This window comes from Cyclopterus lumpus, chromosome 21 (genome assembly GCF_009769545.1).
Source record: "Cyclopterus lumpus isolate fCycLum1 chromosome 21, fCycLum1.pri, whole genome shotgun sequence".
Taxonomy (NCBI): Eukaryota; Metazoa; Chordata; class Actinopteri; order Perciformes; family Cyclopteridae; genus Cyclopterus; species Cyclopterus lumpus.
Genome location: NC_046986.1, coordinates 14,836,083 through 14,855,049, shown reverse-complemented (window position 1 = coordinate 14,855,049; position 18,967 = coordinate 14,836,083). Strand labels below are relative to the sequence as shown.

Here is an 18,967-nt window from a genome sequence, read left to right as displayed (position 1 = left end):
AACCCGGGTCATTGTGGCCACATGACACTGTATAAACATGAGCATGCAACTATTTTGCACAGCACTGACCACATTGCCATGACAATGGAGTTGTTGAACTGAGAGATGCAGACCGAAGACATGAAAAGCAATGCACAAATGAAGTGATTCAAGAGCCAAATATGAGGTTTTCCCATTTTTCTAATTGTTTATTACTTTGATATTTGAGCTTCACACTGCAGGGCACTGTGTTCTTTTCTTTTTGAGTTTAGTGTATTTGCCAATATGCAGCTCAAAGTCTGCATAGTAAAGTTTAATATAGTCACAAAGGCTCTAGGGCTAGGTACTCCCTCTGGCAGACAGACAGTATATCAAAATAAGCATATTGAAATCATTCAAAGGTTGTTGAATGTGCAGCTCTCCAACAAGTTCACTGAGACAAAAAGCTCCCTTGAGCCGGACCCCGTCTCTGCTACATTAACAAACAAACTGGGAGCGAGAGAAACTGATACTCCATACTAAAGAACTGATGAGCTCTTCTGTAAATCAAAACATAGCTCCACCTCAAAATAAAATACAAATATCAGACAACAAGGCTCGGTAAAGGGATTTAATTATGTACGTATCTGTGCACTTCCCTTGCAATTAAACCCCAGTGGAGTCCTCCAGCAGTTCAAACATATTAGAAAAATGTCTCGTGTCAGAGGATGATGCCGCAGCCCATTAGCCTATCCACAGGCACCGAGAGGGTGTGGAGAAGAATGAATATTGGGTGATACTTTATTTCTGTTTTGTGTTTGTGTTTTCAAAAGCACCCCCTTAGGTCCAATGTAATCGGAAAAACACAAAATATGGGTAAACCTATGGTGGCATGACATGCAAACACTTATGAACAGATACATATACACAGACATATAGAGTCATTCAGTACTGTATCGACCCAGCACACACACCTGGCAATGCAGGAAAGTTTCAAGAGGAAAACTCCCAGGCTATTTTCTTTCCCGTCTTCCTGTTAAAACATTGCTTAATGACAGAGCGGGTGAGAGGAAGATTTTAATTAGCCAGCAGAGGAAGCTTCATTAAATCTCTCCTTTTCTATCCTGCCAGGCGCTGTCTGTCCTGACACAAAACTCTCACTGCCATGATATAGGACTACATAGTGGCAGGGGGAAATCAGATAAATCTTCCACTCAGCTTGACACTGCTGCTGACAGCGTGACAATGTTCCTGCTTCATGTGGATGGAAATCTTTGGACTTCCAATGCTGTAAATTGCGTCATGTAAACTTTAGCAATGCAAGATATGGACATTTTTATTAGAATGATCAGCTGCAAAAAAAGGTATTCTGTCTTTTCAAAGGACTTAAAAAATTTATAACTTTGGAAATCCTAAAATACACGAAGATAAGTCATTTCCATTCAGATCTTAGATTGCACAACAAACACTGTGCAACAATGTAAACACAGAACACAACAGTGGCTTCCTTAATACTAAATTACACCCTGTTCCACAGCTGCAGGTAGTTCCACTGTCCTTTTTCTGGCTCAAATATAAATGTTCTCTTCTTAATCTATTCTGCATCTTTAATTGTTTTTCTTAAGTGGATGAACACACCAATATGAAATACGCATTCATTTGCTTCCACATAGCTCTATGGAATTACCTGCAACAATAAATAAAGGAAATTACCCCGACATTTAAAAGTAGATTTTAAAATAATTGTTAACGTTTCTTCATTTACAACTGGGACTTCGGGAGAGTGCACAATTTAACGCCAGACAGACTTCATATGATGCAACTGACCGTGCGGCAACACTTGCATTCACACAGTCAGCGTTCATATTTAAACCGAAAGGTTGCATAACGTCATGTTGCAACTTGATATTCTAGCAGCACTGAGGAAGCACGGCACTGTCAGGTTGCTCGATTGCCAACAACATGAATGTGTTTGGAAGAAGGCTTTCATTTCAGTACAACGATGCACACATTAGCAAATCACACACACAAAATGCCTGTGATGTAAAACAGAAGAAGCGTTGGCCCGTTTCCAAACTGTATTTAAACATGTATTTATTTATTTACTGTATGTTTCAGTGATGCCAATTGAAAGCCAAGTTTGAGAGAAACACCGCTCACACACTTGTTTTCAGGCCGATTAGTGAGAGATTCCTAAATAATTAAAAAGAGATGAGCATATAAGATCACACACACAGACTGACAGATGAATATGATCCCATACACCATTACTTTCTTTACGTGCTTCTACAGACAGCATAACTTCATCCCACATATATCAAAGGAACACAATATGCGCACACTTCTCCTTCTCTTCTCATTATCCTGCCTCTTTTCTATTCGTCTGCTAGCCATCACAGTATATCACTTTATCCCTCCTTCAAAGCTCCAAAGACGACTAACAGAGAGAAAAGTGAAACGAGAAATTCCCATTGCCACCTAATTGCATGGCCAAATCGATCCTGTAATAGATTCCTTCTCTCTGACATCTAGACTCACTGACAGCACTATCAGACAGACAAATCAGAACACTGAGTGTGTTCCTCTGTGTGTGTGTGTGTGTGTGTGCTGTTCAGCCCTCAACATGGCGGGTTCAGGATGGTTGGACATCTGTGTGATTGCTTAGAAGCGAGAGAAAGGCAGATTGAGGCTCGGCAACACTCACTTCCTACCGTTTAGTTGGAGATGAGCTCAAACGTAGGCGATCCAATACTAGACCCAAAAAATAAATTCAAAAATGGAGATGCGAGATGGAAAATTTGACTGTGTGCCCTGGATGGATACACTATGTGGAATGCAATACAAAGCCGCATCTATACAGTAGCATCTTCAATTGTAGTATAGAATGTGTTAGCAAGGTTCGACTGATTTTTAAAGAAAAATGACCTTTACAATAAGCACTTGAGTAATCTACACATCTTCCTCCCTTTACTCTTTAACCTGGTCATAAAGGGTCAAACGATTTTTACCTCTTTTTCAATCTGAAAAACAGCAATTTCCTTTTTGTCCTGATACCGATAATTTTTATTTGTAGGAAGCTGCAGGCAGCTGTGACGCTGACAAACACCTGTTTTCCAGCAGGTGACCCTCCTGAGCACCCAAGCAGCTGCAAACTATTTCAAACAGAAGTCTAAAAACCCTTCAACTGAATCAGCCACAGCCATTGTTCTTTTCCCTTCCCTGTGTCTTATCTTCTCTTGCCTGAAGAGGCTGAGGTTTTCCTCCTCCTGCACTGCGACCCCCCTTAAGTGAAATGCACAGAGAGGCTGGAGACCTGTGCTCCCTCCTCTCTCTTTAGGCCTGCGACATAACGAGTCTCTTTCTTCCTTTCAGAGCTAAACCTCAGATGTGAGGAAATTGTCTGCATGAAAAAAAGCCACCGAAATAATGCAAAGGAGAGCACAAAATCTGTCTGTCTGTCTCTCTGTTTTGCTGTAAGAAACACAGCTGAACTCTCGTTTCTTTGCTGGAAAACAAGAGTGGAAGCCGTACACCAAAGGTCTCCGTGTAATGCTGTGACAAGCGAGGATACAGGAACAGCATCTCTACAGCATTAATTCAAATCCTCCCACCTTTCTTTGTGCCTGTGCCAAACCCAGAAATAAGGACACACAATACAGTACAGTACCTGTCTGTGATCCCATATAGAGACAGACACAAGCAAGCACACTGGAACATATAGTTATAACCTTTACTATTAAGGGATTTAAAGGGATACACAATTGGATTGTGTTAATTTCCCTAAAAGTTATTTTTCTTCTTTTCCAGTTCTTTTGAAGACATATCTCAAATATCATATCATCCCAAATTCCTGCTGCGTTTAAATTAATTTTAGCATGTTACAGTGCTTACTGTTATTATACTCTAACAGACTATCAGCATATTGAGCTGTCTCTAAGATACATACTGTATACAGTCCCATTAGACTGTATACAGCAAGCTGACCTTTGGCCCCTTGCTCATGAGCACTAATTCCACATGGAGCCTTCCCAGCTGCCCTCTTCTTGCAATTTTACTAAATCATTTCTAGGTTTGAACGAGCATGTCAGTAGGAAGATTAACAGCTTTCCCTTGTAGACTTGCATATCAAGATAATGAACTCCTCAGCGGTAGGTTTATTAAAAAATGTTTTGTTCAGAGACAGTGATAGTGCTGACAACGTGCAGGAGTCCACTACTTTGTTTAGGACGGACGTACCTCCCCTACGCACTCATCCACCTGGTGCGCATTAGACAGTATTCAATTAGGTTGTAGGCGCTGCATCATTTGTCGAGTGAAACATGATCGAGGTCTCTGTTGTTCCACTTCTAAAAGAACAAAAAGCATGGTGTTTAAAACTCTATACATTTAAGAAAAGCATTACACTTTCACTTTAGTCTAGTTTCAAATGACTAATCACACCTTGCAAGCAAAGTTAATACCATACCATCTGCTGCCAGGTCTGGGTGGGAATAGACTACTGGACCGAGACAATGGACTGAAAACAGGGCAAGACAGTGGGGTAGGATACGAGGATGTACAGCAGAGTGACTGAGGTATTTAGAGGCAATTTTAATCTTAAAATAAATGTTTTAATACATTACAAAATGGAGACAGAAAAAAGATATATACACTTCCACCTATACTTGAGGATGTCAACCAGCTGTCAATCATCTCATCTTTTGAAGGAAGCATATCGCTTTCATTCATTCAGCTTCTATAAAAAAGTCTTTTTTGACGCTGACCACAGACAGAGGTCACGAATGAATGTCTCTGAATAGCCCCGTAACTACGTGGAATGTAACTTCATTGTTTTATGAAACAATTTGTCAAATAATAGACGCCATAATTAAACGGTGCTATAATAGCAATAACATGAGGTTGATGTTTTATTTTACGGATCATTGTAAGAACTCTATAAAATTTTAATTAAATCCCCTAGCATCGTCAGCCTAAATAAGTAGCATGTGGAAATCAAGATCAGATTCTTATGAAGAGGCAATAAATGAATTACTGCCCAGCGCTACTGCCCATCTTAGTCTCTCCCTGGAAGAGATCAGTATCAACTGGATTAGTGCACGCACACACACACGCACACACACGCACACGCACACACACGCACACACACACACACACACACACACACACACACATACACACACACACGTCATGAAACGATGAAATGATCCCTTTCATATCCCCACACATGAACTGGACCGCAGTTACTTCTGGACCACTGCAACTTTGATACTGAGACTGTGTGTGTGTGTGTGTGTGTGTGTGTGTGTGAGTGTGTTTGTGTTTGTGTTTCTTCTGTTATCTGGAGCTTTGAAAACAACAGCAGCTGCAGGTATCTTTCACTTACAGCACCATTTCTTTTTAACTTGCGTTGATTGAAAGGAGGCAAAGAAAGAGGAACGGTGAGAGAGAGACCCAGGTGGTCAGTAAGTGGCCTCTTCATTGATTCTGTGGGCAGTTCTGTGTGTGTGTGTGTGTGTGTGAAACAGCAAACAGACGGTAGTCAGGTTTTGAGGTTTGGGTCTGACACCCTGGGGTCTTCTGATGCCCTGACACCCAATCGCTGTCTCTGATCCTGCTGCTGTTAACACTCAGGAGGAAGGGACTCATTTAAAGTTACACAGTTATTCTAAGCTAGACAAGAGTACGAGTCCACACAAAAACATTATATATTACATAAAAGATAGAAAGACATTTCCATTAATCAAAAAACTATGTAGTAACCCCAAGTTTATACACTACGTTATATACTGATATGAGACACCTCAAGTGTGGTTCAAACATGGTGAGCATCAAATTAAAATGTACAGCACTACTTTTCTTGCCACAGTTTAAGATGAAGGCAATTAACTCATCTTAAATTATTCTCGTATGACACTGGTAGTACTGTGACACCTTCTCTTACCACTCTCATGCAGAGGTGTAGTTCAGCCTTTTTCCTTCTTATAAGGGTTTAATATTTGATTAATGCCACACACATCTATGCAGCTGGGTGTGTCCTAAATGTTCAGTCTCATGCTTTGCATTAACCTTCATCTTGTTTTCAAGGTCAAGAATAAATTGTCAATGTCAGCGAACATGGAAGGCTTCAAAATAAATCCAACCATCTACAATTCAATGACAACGGGGAGAATTCCATCTGCTGAGGAAGATCATGTCTGATGATCAAAAGCTACAGAAAAGCTGCTTAATGTGAGACTGCTTGTCAGTTCAAAGCATGTCGTCCAAGCTGCCTGTAATAACTTAAAGTAAGTTAACGTAAAGCAATGCACAGAGAATATGATCTATTTCCTATTTAGCGTATCAATTTTATTCTGTTATCTTCTATTTCTTTGTATTTTTTTTATTTGTTACATACATCATGTATCATAGATGACTGTACTTCCAATGCATTACATATCACATATCACAATATATTGTTATCAAGGAAAATGTATTAGTGTTTTATCTTGAGTTAATCAACACTTGTGTAATTTTAGTAGGTCCTTGACATTATTTGTGTCTTAATAAATCATATAAAAGAGTGTATGTCTCCAGTGTGTACCCTGCTGTGTTTTCCTGGTCCAAAAAAGTACTAAAAACTTTTTGACATATCTGGAATGCAACATATTATACTGCATGAATGTCAGAAACGGTGATGGCACTAAGCAGTGTAATTGTAAACACTTTCATCGTTTTCTCTCACCGCCATACCTTTATTACCTGCTGTCACTCTGAATAAAGACAAGGAGAATGTTTCACTGATGGAGACACAGGCAGATCAATCCCCCATAAAACAAGCTGTATTGGTTTATAAATCAGGTCTCCAGTCTCTGCCTCCGGCTTCCCAATAAGCATACATCAACTTGAGTGGGATGAGAAGCCTACGAGATGCAGCTGGTGATAGATAATAAGGACGAATAACCAAGTACACACACAGAGCAGAGAATATGAGAGAGAAATACACACATGCACATACAAACATGTGGAGAGAAGACTCAAACAAACACACAGGCTACCACACAATGCCCTTTTAAAAAATCCTCATCAATCAGTTATCCCTCAGTGGAAAAGTGTACATGTGAAAAATCATACTCATACTCACACACCATCACGGCTTTTCCTTCTCCAATTCACACACACAGAGAGACACACACACACACACACACACACACACACACACACACACACACATTCTGAAAATATAACATCGCCCAGTGCTCCTTTGTCTCCGTATAACTATTGGCCTTTACCGTGTTATAAAAAGCCACTTTGCATTTTTGGAGGTTATGGGAATTTCAGATGAACCATCCGTTTGACTAGCTGCTGAAGCCTAATGGTGGAGAGTGTTACCATTACAAAGAGTAATGACGGTTTGAAATGGCTCCACTAAGGGCAATATGCTAACGTTCAGCTGATTTGTGGCCAAGTACTACCACTTAAAATGCAACTTAAAATTGAATATGGATGGGACCAAGTGAAAACTCAAACAAAGTGTGCGTACAGAAAAATGAATATACATGACAAGCGTGGACACTTTTAAATTTTTTTATTCACTATTATAATTCTCCTCCATCACTACTATTCCTGCTCAGTGACTGAACATATTTAGATACTGACATTATTTATCGTACAGTGCCTCGCAAGATGAACAGACATTATGGCATTATGGCTGCAAACAACCAAACAATGTTCCTAACACTTGCAATGTGAAAGACATGATGAAATCATGTGTCATGAATATGCATTACCTCTAGCACCACCTTTCTAGTATCATTTACAACCAGTAACCCGTACTGAATATGATAATTTAAAACTTCACACTGTAACATCACGTCAACATTTTGCTATATATGACATGCACAAGAAAATAATTGGCCTTCCCTAAACATGTCCTTTTCATTAGAACCCTCTTTACCTTCCTTTTAACTAGTTTTAGAAATCCTCCTAAAGAGGGTCGACACTCAACTGTTACAAGAACGGCGACTTAAAACCACCATTTATATTACGACCAGGGAGTGTATTTCCTACGATGTGGAGAGTGAGTCACCGTCGTTCCCAGCTCTTCAGCTTTAAACTTCTCCCCTCTAGTTAATCTCACCATGAAGGAAACCCAATTACAGCTACTCTATTTTATCCATTTCCAAAATACTCTTCCCATGCCTTGAACCCACGTTTTAGCTTGATCAGTGAAGTTGTCAGCATGAATTCAAATCCGGCAAATTCCGAGGGTTCATTGTACGCCTGTACTTGTCGGAGGGTGGGGGGGGTCAGCCAAAGTTCAGACCTCAATCCACCCCGAGGGGAGCGGTTTCACACCACGGCCTTCTCTGGAACTGACCCACTTCTGCTATCGCTGCTTGCCGCATTCAACGGCTGGATTAAGTCTATCCACAGTGCATGTGTGTGTGTGCGTGTGTGTGTGAAATTCCACTAGTGTGACTAACAAGCTTGGCTGTTGCAGTCCGGCAGATTGAGAGACACCTACTGCTAGTTAAAGCCTTCCATACCCTGGGGTCATCTGCCTCTCATGGGTTGAGGAAGAGTATCAACGAGGTGAAGGAACTGACATTTTTGTAAAAGTTGGAATAAATAGACAGTCACGTATTTGGTCAAATGGCAACATATTGAATGAAGCAAAGCTTTTCATCAGATCATCTTCGTTTTTTAAAAATATAGCACACAGTCCTGTGCTATGAGATGGACTTGGTTGGTTCATGCAAAAATGGAGGAATTGTTTTATTCTAAAGCTGTAAGGACACAGCAACATTTGATATAACATCCTACATTTTTTTCCACTCACTTGAGGTGGTTTATACTTTTGTTGAAAAAAAACGTGATGCGCTAAATGACAACTTACCTACATTACAATCCTGCACGTTTGAAGATTTAAATTGCACACGTGAATGGTGTTTTGTGATTGTTCCGAGCATGTTTGTTTTTTAAAAACAAGCTTAAAAATCCATGAGTTATACATCTCTGATTAGAGGTGGTTTTGAGCAGCTGGAAATCCTTCACAAGTACATTTTCCTGCCAAACATGACCAAATCAAAATAGCACTGTGCCGTCTGAAAACAGAACCTCATCTGTGCCACTCCACCCACTTAGGCGCAAGTAAGCGCGCTTGGAGCCAGAAAAACAGGTGCAGGTGCAAAGAAATCAACACGCGGCCAAAGGAAGTGCTGTTACTTTACTGTTACATTACTCTGCTGTCAGATATGTGCCAGCATGAAAATAAAGGCCATAAATGAGTTTGAGGAAAAGAAAACCGAGTCACTTTCTGGGACTTTAACAAACGTGTCAATCTTTCAACAACAAACTGGTAGATTAGTTGTAGTCACACATTTTGTCATAAAATGGAATGACAAACAAGAAAAAAACAATTTTATTAAAAAATAGGTTTCACTTGTATTTAGCAAAAGACATTTTAAAGCCAACGTGGTAAATGCATGAACAGATTGCCACTGAGATTGACCAAGGACATTGGTATCTGTGTATAGGTAAGGAGCTAGCCTGTGCATTTGATGGGTCATTGTGTTGATGGGGCACTAAGTCTAGAAATTCGGACTCATGCATCAGTATGCATGAAAAAACTCTGGACAGTGATATCTTCATTAGAACAACTGTCAACACCCAGCTCTACCCCTCTTACTAATGAGGGCTGCTTATAAATCATTCATTTGAACATGGCTGATGAAACATGTACGTTTGAATTATTGGACATACAAGTAATAACTCTTTTACTTTATGTCTGTAGGATAAACAAACTGCCACTGAGACGAAACATAGTCATCACCGACGATGAACCCCCAATAACCCTAGTTTTTTTTTTTCCTCTTCTCTTCTTTGCTAGGGAGGAGCTGTCTCCAGCTCCTAAAATGTTCTTTCATTTATGACAAGTCTGCTCTTCAATCCAGTCCTGTGATGTCTTATCTGGGCCATGTCGCGCTATACATACCCTTTAATGACTAATTCAGTCTCTAGGTCTCTTACGTACCAAAATAGAACACACACGTATGAGAAAAAAGGGAAATCAATTGAAATGTTGCAACGTCTGACAGGACTGTGCTCGAGGAGACAAAAAAAAAAGGGAGAGAAAAACATCACACGGTGTCGCTTGCTTTTGTTTTCTGAGTGAGAGTGCGGTGTCGAGACAGGCAGGCGCTGTATGTATGTACGCAGGGCGCCGCTACGTTGGGGATTTTATTTTTTTCAACTGTCTTTGATCACTTCCCGGCTTTGAAGTAACTCTCAGTGAAGGGGGGGAAAAAAGCCAAGCAGAAGTCACCGAAAGTTCACATCGTAACTAGGACTCGCAAAAACTGCAATCTGCATAATTTATTCCTTAAACTGTTAAAACGCAAAGAGATGAGGAGATCTCTAGGTGCCCAACAACCCCGCCCCCCTGCTTGACAACCTCAATTAAACACTCTCCCTCTCCACATTTGTTCTCAATTACAGCTTGAAGAGCGACAACATGAGAGCCTCCTAATGCTCATCAAGTGACTGATTTAAAGAGAGACAGTGGAAGGTAAAGCACCACGAGAAATGTAATTGATATACAATGTAAATGAGCAAACCCAGTTAGCCGTGTAGGACACGCAGAAGTGAATATGCTCATGAACACACACCCATCAGCATGCTTTTTTTCTTAAGTTCCATCGATACAACACATTTCAGACAAGATACTGCATTCTACTTATTGGTGTGTCTTAGCTTGCCACGATTGTTTGGTTGCGTGTTGTCCATCCATTTTGAGAATGTCTGCTTGTTGATGGGTGCTCTTCAGAACCCTGTTGTCAGCACATCTAGTCAAATGCCAAAGACTCAAAGGGGACCTAGTTTTTTTTATATCTGTTTGTATCCCTACTCCAAAACCCTTAGATGAAACGTCGCCATGTTGACAGCTATTGAGAGGCATTAAATATGCTCCAATTCCCTTATATTAATCCTTTAAAATTGACCCAACCCCAGTTTAATTCTGCTGTAACTTTAATTATGTCTAGCCATTAAGTTAAGCTCAAAGTCATTTCTTTTCTTATGGTGAAAAGCTGTCATAATGTCCACACAAGAACAATGAACTGTCAGAAGTTGGTTCTCACAAGGACAGATTTCTTTTTTTTACTTTGGTTTATTTGATAAGGGACATTAATAGTTAGCCAAGAGGCTATTTTTCATATGTAGTCCGAAGAGGCAGATGTCACAAAACAAACCTAAAAACAAAGATAAGATGACATATACAAGGTTTATACAATATTGACGCTTTTCAATGGGTGCACAAAAAAATGTATAGTGAGAATAGTGAGTATCCTCATTTAGGAGACTCTTAGACATTGTCAAGTACTAACAAGACATGCAAGATGAGCTTGGAATCGGGGCACACAACCTCTTCACCTCGACTATGAACTAGATTGAAGGTCATTGTGTCACACAGCAGAGTGCCGAGTAGACGAGTCAGTCTTGCACAATTTACATGTTCATTGTTTATTATTTATTTTTTCTTGCAGAGAGAATGTGAAGAGGCTTAGCTCAAATGTGGGGCTCAGAAACTGGTCACGTTGGCAATAATAAAACTTATTTTAAAATAAGTATGTAACATTAGCTTATGAACACTGCAGTTAAGATACGACTGTCAAGTCTGACTGCAGAATAGAGGTCAGCTGCTATTGCAGGGAAGAAGCAATGATTGATGGTGGAGTCACAGTACCAGTGTGATGGTCAAAGACCTCTACTTCATACATACTCTGCTATCTAACGCACATTGCAATTGGTTTAAAGCCTTTTCAGCAATGTTGGGGGTCACACTTGGTTTCTCCCTGTCTGCAACTGTGAGCGAGTCAATGGCCAGATCACGCTGTGGCCATGAGTGGGAAGATGGCCACTGAGTTCATGAGGAAGACACCACCGCTCTTCACTCACTGCCACCCACACAACGACCTCTATGGCCCGCTACAAATGGCACCCATTTCTCACTGTGCCAAGAGGCCATTGATCCCAACGGCATGGTCAACAGCTTTCAGGCGGACAAAGAAGTTCCACATGTCGAGAATACACTCAGGGTCTGTGGTATTTGAGGACCACATCGCAAGTCAATTTAAACATAACTTTAAACAACGTGTCATTTTCAAGTAGTAAACACTTGCCACATAAAAACATTGCAGACAGACAAAGACAACCTTTTCGTCGCCGTCAACATCTTCAAGACTTTTTTTAGTTTTATATTTCAACAACAACTCCATACGTATACTTCAGTGTTGTCAGTAGCATCAACTATGATTATTCATGTCATATTAAATGTTTTGATTTGGAATAACTTTAGTGATTACTGGCTGCGCATGTTGACAGCATGTAGTGACAGACAAAAGAGCAGTGGGCTATTTCCACGAGGCATTATCCAAGCCACATCATGCTATTGGAAGGGAAGCCTTTCAGTTGGACACTGAGCCTAATGAGGAAGGGGGAAATAAACATTAGCATACCGTCAGTGTTCAAGGAGCTTTCAATTATATCATTCTTGATGGCTGCCGAGGCAAATGCTAATACAATGGCTGTGTCGACAACAAACAAACAGCTATACAGTCGCACTGTATGATTTGCATTCACGTAAGTATAAAATACACAGGAGTGTGGATACAAATACTCAGTTAAATGGGACATGTATAAATGTCCTCATGTCTGATAAGAAATGTCCTGAGAAACGATGCATATGTGAGGAGAGAGAACGAGGAAAAGACCAAGAGAGTTGTCTTCATGCTGTGTGAGGAGAAACTCGAGACCGCGCCGATGATATACCCCAGCTTTGCCCTTAGGAAGAGACTCGTCCTTCAGAACTCTTTGTGTGTGGGTGTGTGTGTGTGTGTGTGTGTGTGTGTGTGTGCGTGGGTTGATGCTGAATGAAACAGTGTTAAATTTATCTAACAATCTCCGATCTGCTACAAGCACTCACACACACACTATCTCTCTCTCTCTCTCTCTTTTCCAGACACTCCCAATTAAGCCTGAAGGGTCATGCTTGTTAAACTAAAACTATCCTTTTCTGAAATGTCACAGTGTCTCCCTGCAGTGTGGCCCGTCTGTAAACAGCTCTGTTGCTGATGCCATCCGGAGCCCCCTGGTGCGTCTCCTCGTGTGTGTGTTTGTCAGAGCATATTTTGTGAGGGAAAAATGTTGTCTCTTGCATTAACACCAACTGCTCGAGTGCATTTTGGGCTTTTGTGCGCGTCGTGGCTGTTGTTGTTGACCAAGTTGCCAGTAGGTTTGGTGTGTGTTACGGGGTCCGCTGTGTCTTTGTGTGTTTCATGGGATTCATTAAATGTGTTTTCGCCTGTGCAGCCTCCCTCATTTGTATGTGTGTGTGTGTGTATGTGTGTGTGTGTGTGTGTGACATCTCATTTGGCGGGCTGACAGGTTGAAAGATATGTGCTGTAATTGTTGTCTGACTGTCTTCATGCTGTAATTGAAAATGTCTCATGTGAAAGTTTCTTCAGGATGTGTAAACCAGGATGCCAATTAAGATTAATACAGCTGCTCCTGTTAGCTGCCCAATTACCTATTTGAAGCCCACCTTCGACAGCAAATAGGCATTCAGTGTCATCCCTGGCAGTGTAAAATGTTTGCTCGTCTGAAAGAAATGTCAGCCTTATTTGTGATTTAAACATGCAGAGATGAATTGGGATCTCAAATTAATGCGAAATCGGATGTCACAGGCCCAAAGAATTATGTCAAATATGTCAAGCATTTAAAAAAAAAAAAAGTGATAGTTGTGTTTTGTTTTGAACAAAAAATAAAAAAAGCGAAGTAACAAAATGTTGTTAAAAAGTTGTGTTATTTTTCCTCCTTGGGGGTATTCATCATTCTTTAAAATGAGAGGTGCACAGTAATTCTCAATGTGTGTGGGGCGGCATTAGTTTAAAATGCAAATAGATTGCTTTATTGCTCCAGCCCAACACTGGGGAGAACTTTTGTTCAGCACACAACAAATAGCACCCAGCACCAAATACCCCGGTGCACACACGCACATTAAAACAAACACACACACACAAGCACACTGTGATTACATTATTCATAGCGCTGCAGAGAGCTCTCCCAGCAAACACACACAAGCTGCTGTAAAACACTGAGTGGTAACAGGAACAGCGAGATTGTCTTACAATAAGAGGGATGGAGGGATGGAGGGACGGAGGGACGGGGAAGGACGAGGCGAGAGAGACTGAATGAATGTGTGTCAATCATTTAGGTGAAGCGAGGCGTATTCTTGCATTAACACTGAAGATTGCTCTTATTGATGTTTTGCTGTGTTCGTGCATTTCTGTCTGTGTGCAGCTCTATATTTAGCCACAGGCACACTAGCCGGTTGCCTGCCGGAGTGCTGGAGGGGTGCCAAGGAAGAGGCGGAGCTAAATATTATACTTTTATTAAATAACAGTTTTAATATGTAATATATATACACACACACAAACATATATAGATATAAACATACAAACAAGAGCAAGAGCAAGAGCGAGAGAGAGAGAGAGAGAGAGAGAGAGAGAGAGGTGCATACACACACACACACCTATTAACTGTGCTCCTGGAAGAAAATAATAATTAACAACAGAATATTGTTGGCCCCACACAATGCCTCCTTGCATGCATTTAAAAACAAAGAGAAGAGTACATAAAACATATATTTGTATCAAAGATGAATGCTCACCTCCACCTGTGTCTGTTAATTTTAAAACAATAAATGACTTACTTATTTCTTTGTAAACAGTTTTGTTTTCCTTCCATCTGATCCTCTAATCTTCTCACAAAGCTGCATCGTGAATAATGTATCTGGGCAGATCAATCCATTAAAGAACTAATGTGCTACTATTAGTGGAATAGTGCTGAACCATTAGCAGGACTGTGTATTGGGTCGCCCGTCCTTGAGCAATCAAGACGCAAGCAAATAACTCATAAAAACATATCCTTTGTGCCACTAGTTGTCACTTCTGTACCACAAAGCCAGCTGCTGTCTCTTGTGATCACAGCATGACGTTTAATGTTTTAGTCTCATAACCAAACCGGTAATTGACGGTTATGTATGAGTATTTATGAAATCTGAAATTCTGCAAAGTATCATAACAAGTAAATGTGTGCTAAAATAAAGAGGTCACCAGTCTCTGAGTCTATACACGGAAGAGCATAGCAGTTGAACCATGTTTTGTATGGGTTATTGTTGTATGGGGTATTGCTGATAGAGATGATTAACTTCAGCCTCAGTGCAGCACACTGGCACTCACACTGGAACTTAATAGGGATTAGAGTACTATTGTGACAAAAACACTTGGTTTGAATTAGAGGAAATTATTATTTAGCTGAATAGAGAGTATGTCCTTTTTTCTTACCTCAGTGGAGTCTTTATTTACACTCATCTTTTCTCTGGGACAAATAAAGGTTTTCAATTCAGAACTCGAGTGTTTTGTTTGTGTGCGATTGATGTTTGGGGTTATTTTAAACAATGTCCATACTAAACAGGGAGGCAGCACTGTGGGGATCCATGGCCCACACTTCAGCTCATACCACAGCAAAAGCAGGATGGAATCACCAAATATATATTTATTTCTAATTAAAATGCCTTTAATAGTTACATGTTAGGCTTTGTCTATTGGTAACTGTGATTGATGCTGCATTCTGTCATTCTGTTTGTGTTTCCTGTGCCATCGAGAGGGTGTTGCTGTCTCTGCTGTCTACAGGGTGCCTGATTCCATGTGAATGAAGTATTACTGTAAAGTGAGCAACATCAGAATCAGCTTTAGTGGACATTTATGCGTAGACATAAAAGGAATTTGACTCTTTTCCTTTGCTCTCAACGTACATACACAGAACAAATAGAACAGCATAAACATGTAACTACTGTGGACAGATATAAAACTCATATAACACATAGTCACGCAAAGATGGGGAGCACAAACGTCACTCCCGTTCTGTTAAAAAGACTCAACAACGAGGGTATTTTACTGAAATCACAGATCATTTTATGCCTGTCATTATTTTCCAGCCAAGTCAGGCAGCCGTAGCACTTAAGGGACCGGTTGGTTGTAAACTGGGAATTGAAGCATTCGCTTAGCCAGCCACCTCAGTCTTTCTCCTTCAATGCCCAAGGCGTTCTAGTGGCACCTTGTGCGGAGGCTTTTAATAAAGACGCTTGTTTAAATCCTGGAACAATGAGCAAGGGCTGCATTTCAGGTCTGACATTGCAGTAAAATGCCATCACATTGCCCAAAGGGCCAATCTTAACCCAAGTGTGAAATCTGATTCTTAGCGAGCAAGGGGTGAAGGATAGAAAGGAGGGAAGAGAGAAGGCACATTATTGTGGTCTGTACTGCCTATACGGATGCCGATAGGTGAACATGTTGTCCTGACTTATTGTTGTTAATGGAAAAGAGCAGAAATTACTGTTTTTTAACATAACTAGGAGGGATATGACGTGAAGTAAACACATCCAAGAGAGATTTACGGTACGCTTTACATTTACATTTGGATGTGCACCACATCAAACAATCACCTCAATAAAAAAACAAGCATGCAAATATGTTTCAAGCTGCAAGCAAACTCACTACGCAATATGTCCCTCCAAGTCCTCAAGAGTGAGTTTATTCATCATCATAAGGCTTGTTCTGTCACAAAACAACTATATATAGAATTGGTAAATTAACAAAAGGGACAGACATAAATTAAGTAACCAGTTTGCGACAGTCCGGCTCTAATCACAGCTGCAGTTTAACCCCTGGCCCGCTGATTGTGATGCAGCTGCGAGGGCAGCTGGGAAACAGCGCCGGTGCGCGTCACAAGATGAATCGTAATCAACTGTACAAGGACATCTGGTTTTGGATGGTGGGAGAAGAGCAAGGAAATAGTCTGTAAATCATTTTCGGAAAGAGCATGAAGCGAGGCTGTAGTTTGCCGTGATATTCAATAGGTGAAGGAGAACAAAATTGCACTCGTGTCATCCAATTTGTGGCAATACTTCCATCTATTGTGCTCCAAGTTCATTCTGGGAAAAGGAAAGTGAGGGTGCATTGTTTTTATTTCAATCTCACAAATGACAGGCCAATACAGATGAAAGATGGAGTTTGTGTCCAACTGGCAGCTTTCTTTAAGAGCCAGCATCTTTCTTTATCTTAAACTATTTGCAGGTGTTAGTATTAATTAAGTAACTCCATGAAATCTATTGTTACTTATATTGTTGCAGCAGTTTGCGTAGCTAGTTTCTCTGTTCGCACATTGGGCAGCTTTTTTTTTGCAGATGTATGTATAGATCATAAACACGTGTACCAGTTGACCTGACATCAGGCCTTTACATGGCTTGAAAAGAAGTTGCATTGGACCTTCATGAAGGTATTTTTTGTTGTTGTACTATTGCATTCACAGTGAGTAGTACTACCAGCGATAACCCAAAGCTCATATCAGAGAGTTGAGGATAAAACTGCTACCAAGCCAGCCGAGGTAATCTGTCACACCGAGGTAGCCCCTGGGACAGCGGGTGGTCGTCCACTGATATGCACAATGGCATTCCTAGACGCTTGCACGATCACGATACACACTCTCACACACACACACACACACACACACACACACTACATTATATATATATATATATATATATATATATATATATATATATATATGAAAATCACATAGACACAGTACAAATCCACTGAAAGAGTTCCAATCCTTGGATTTTCAGCTTCAACACAAGAGCCAGCACTGTGCACCGACACGCTCCCCCCCCGCCGGCAACCTCAGGTCCGCCAATGCCAATCTCCTCACCCCCCCTACTCTGTCAAGCATCGGACTTTCTCCATTGCTGCCCCCTCCCTCTGGAACTCGCTCCCCCCCCCAGCACCTCAGACATTCTCCATCACTCACCACTTTAAAAACAGCACTTAAAACTCATCTATTTAAATCTGCTTTTAACCTGTGATGCTAGTTATGTAGGATTTTGTTTTGCAAGCACTATATAAATAAAATGTATTATTATTATTATTATTATTATTATGATTATCTTTATAAGCCCCTCCTCAGTGGGCAGCTAGCACTAAAAAGGAAGTGCCCAAAAACAGTCTGTAGAGGCTGCATATTTTCGCATTTGACTCAATTTCAATAAATGAAGACTTTATGTTGACCAAACCAGAGTTGGTGATTGTTTGGGGGGGGGCCTTCAGGGCTTTGTACCAAAAATCTCTTTCTGTCAGAAATCTCCTTCGGTTTAGGCAACAATCCTACTTGGTTAGGTTAAGGAACGGATCACGGTTTGGGCTAAAATAAACCCTTTCTGGCAGAAATCCCTGAAGGCAATCTTCTCCCGTGTGTGAATCAGTAATCAGTAATTTCCGGTTGCTCCACTGTCAGTGGCCGGTTGGAACATTTTAGCATAACACCCTAGCCTAGCACACACACTAATATAGCCTTAGACATAATCAGGGAAGCTCTCTGCCATCACACTAACAGCCCTAAACACTCTAATCCCTCCACATTAGATCTGATCTTATTCTCCAGAGTTAGCAGAAAGCAATAACCAGGGGAGCAGAGGAAAATGAAGGCGGGGTGATGAGGAGCAGAAAGGAATAAAGAGGGGAGGTGAAAGATACACTTGCTTTTGTAAATCATTTGTGTATGACAGCACCGCAATAGGGACTCACAGAAAGACGGACAGTCACTGACACATAATGTATAATTTATAGTTACATGTCATTTTGTTTGTTCATGCATTATTATAACACGTGAAGTAAATGAAAAACGAAGCCCCGCAGATTTCATATCTGACACTATCTGACTGGCTGATGCTTCAATATGTACAGTATATTAATGAGAGGAAACTGACTTCCTGGACGGGTTACGATATCATACTGTATGTCATACTGTGTTAATGAAAAATTATACCAATAAAGAAGACTGGAATAAAGAGAAAATATACAGAAAGTGTGCAAGTAAGGGAAGCATTTTAGTACAAAAAGCAAAGTACTGCATT

The 18,967-nt window shown here is 40.6% G+C and overlaps 1 protein-coding gene across 1 annotated transcript in view; it reads right to left on the bottom strand.

The window, feature by feature from the left end:
• epha6 (eph receptor A6) overlaps positions 1-18,967 on the bottom strand; it is a 131,817-nt gene that overhangs the window by 80,465 nt on the left and 32,385 nt on the right. The gene's annotated exons all lie outside the window — the stretch shown is intronic.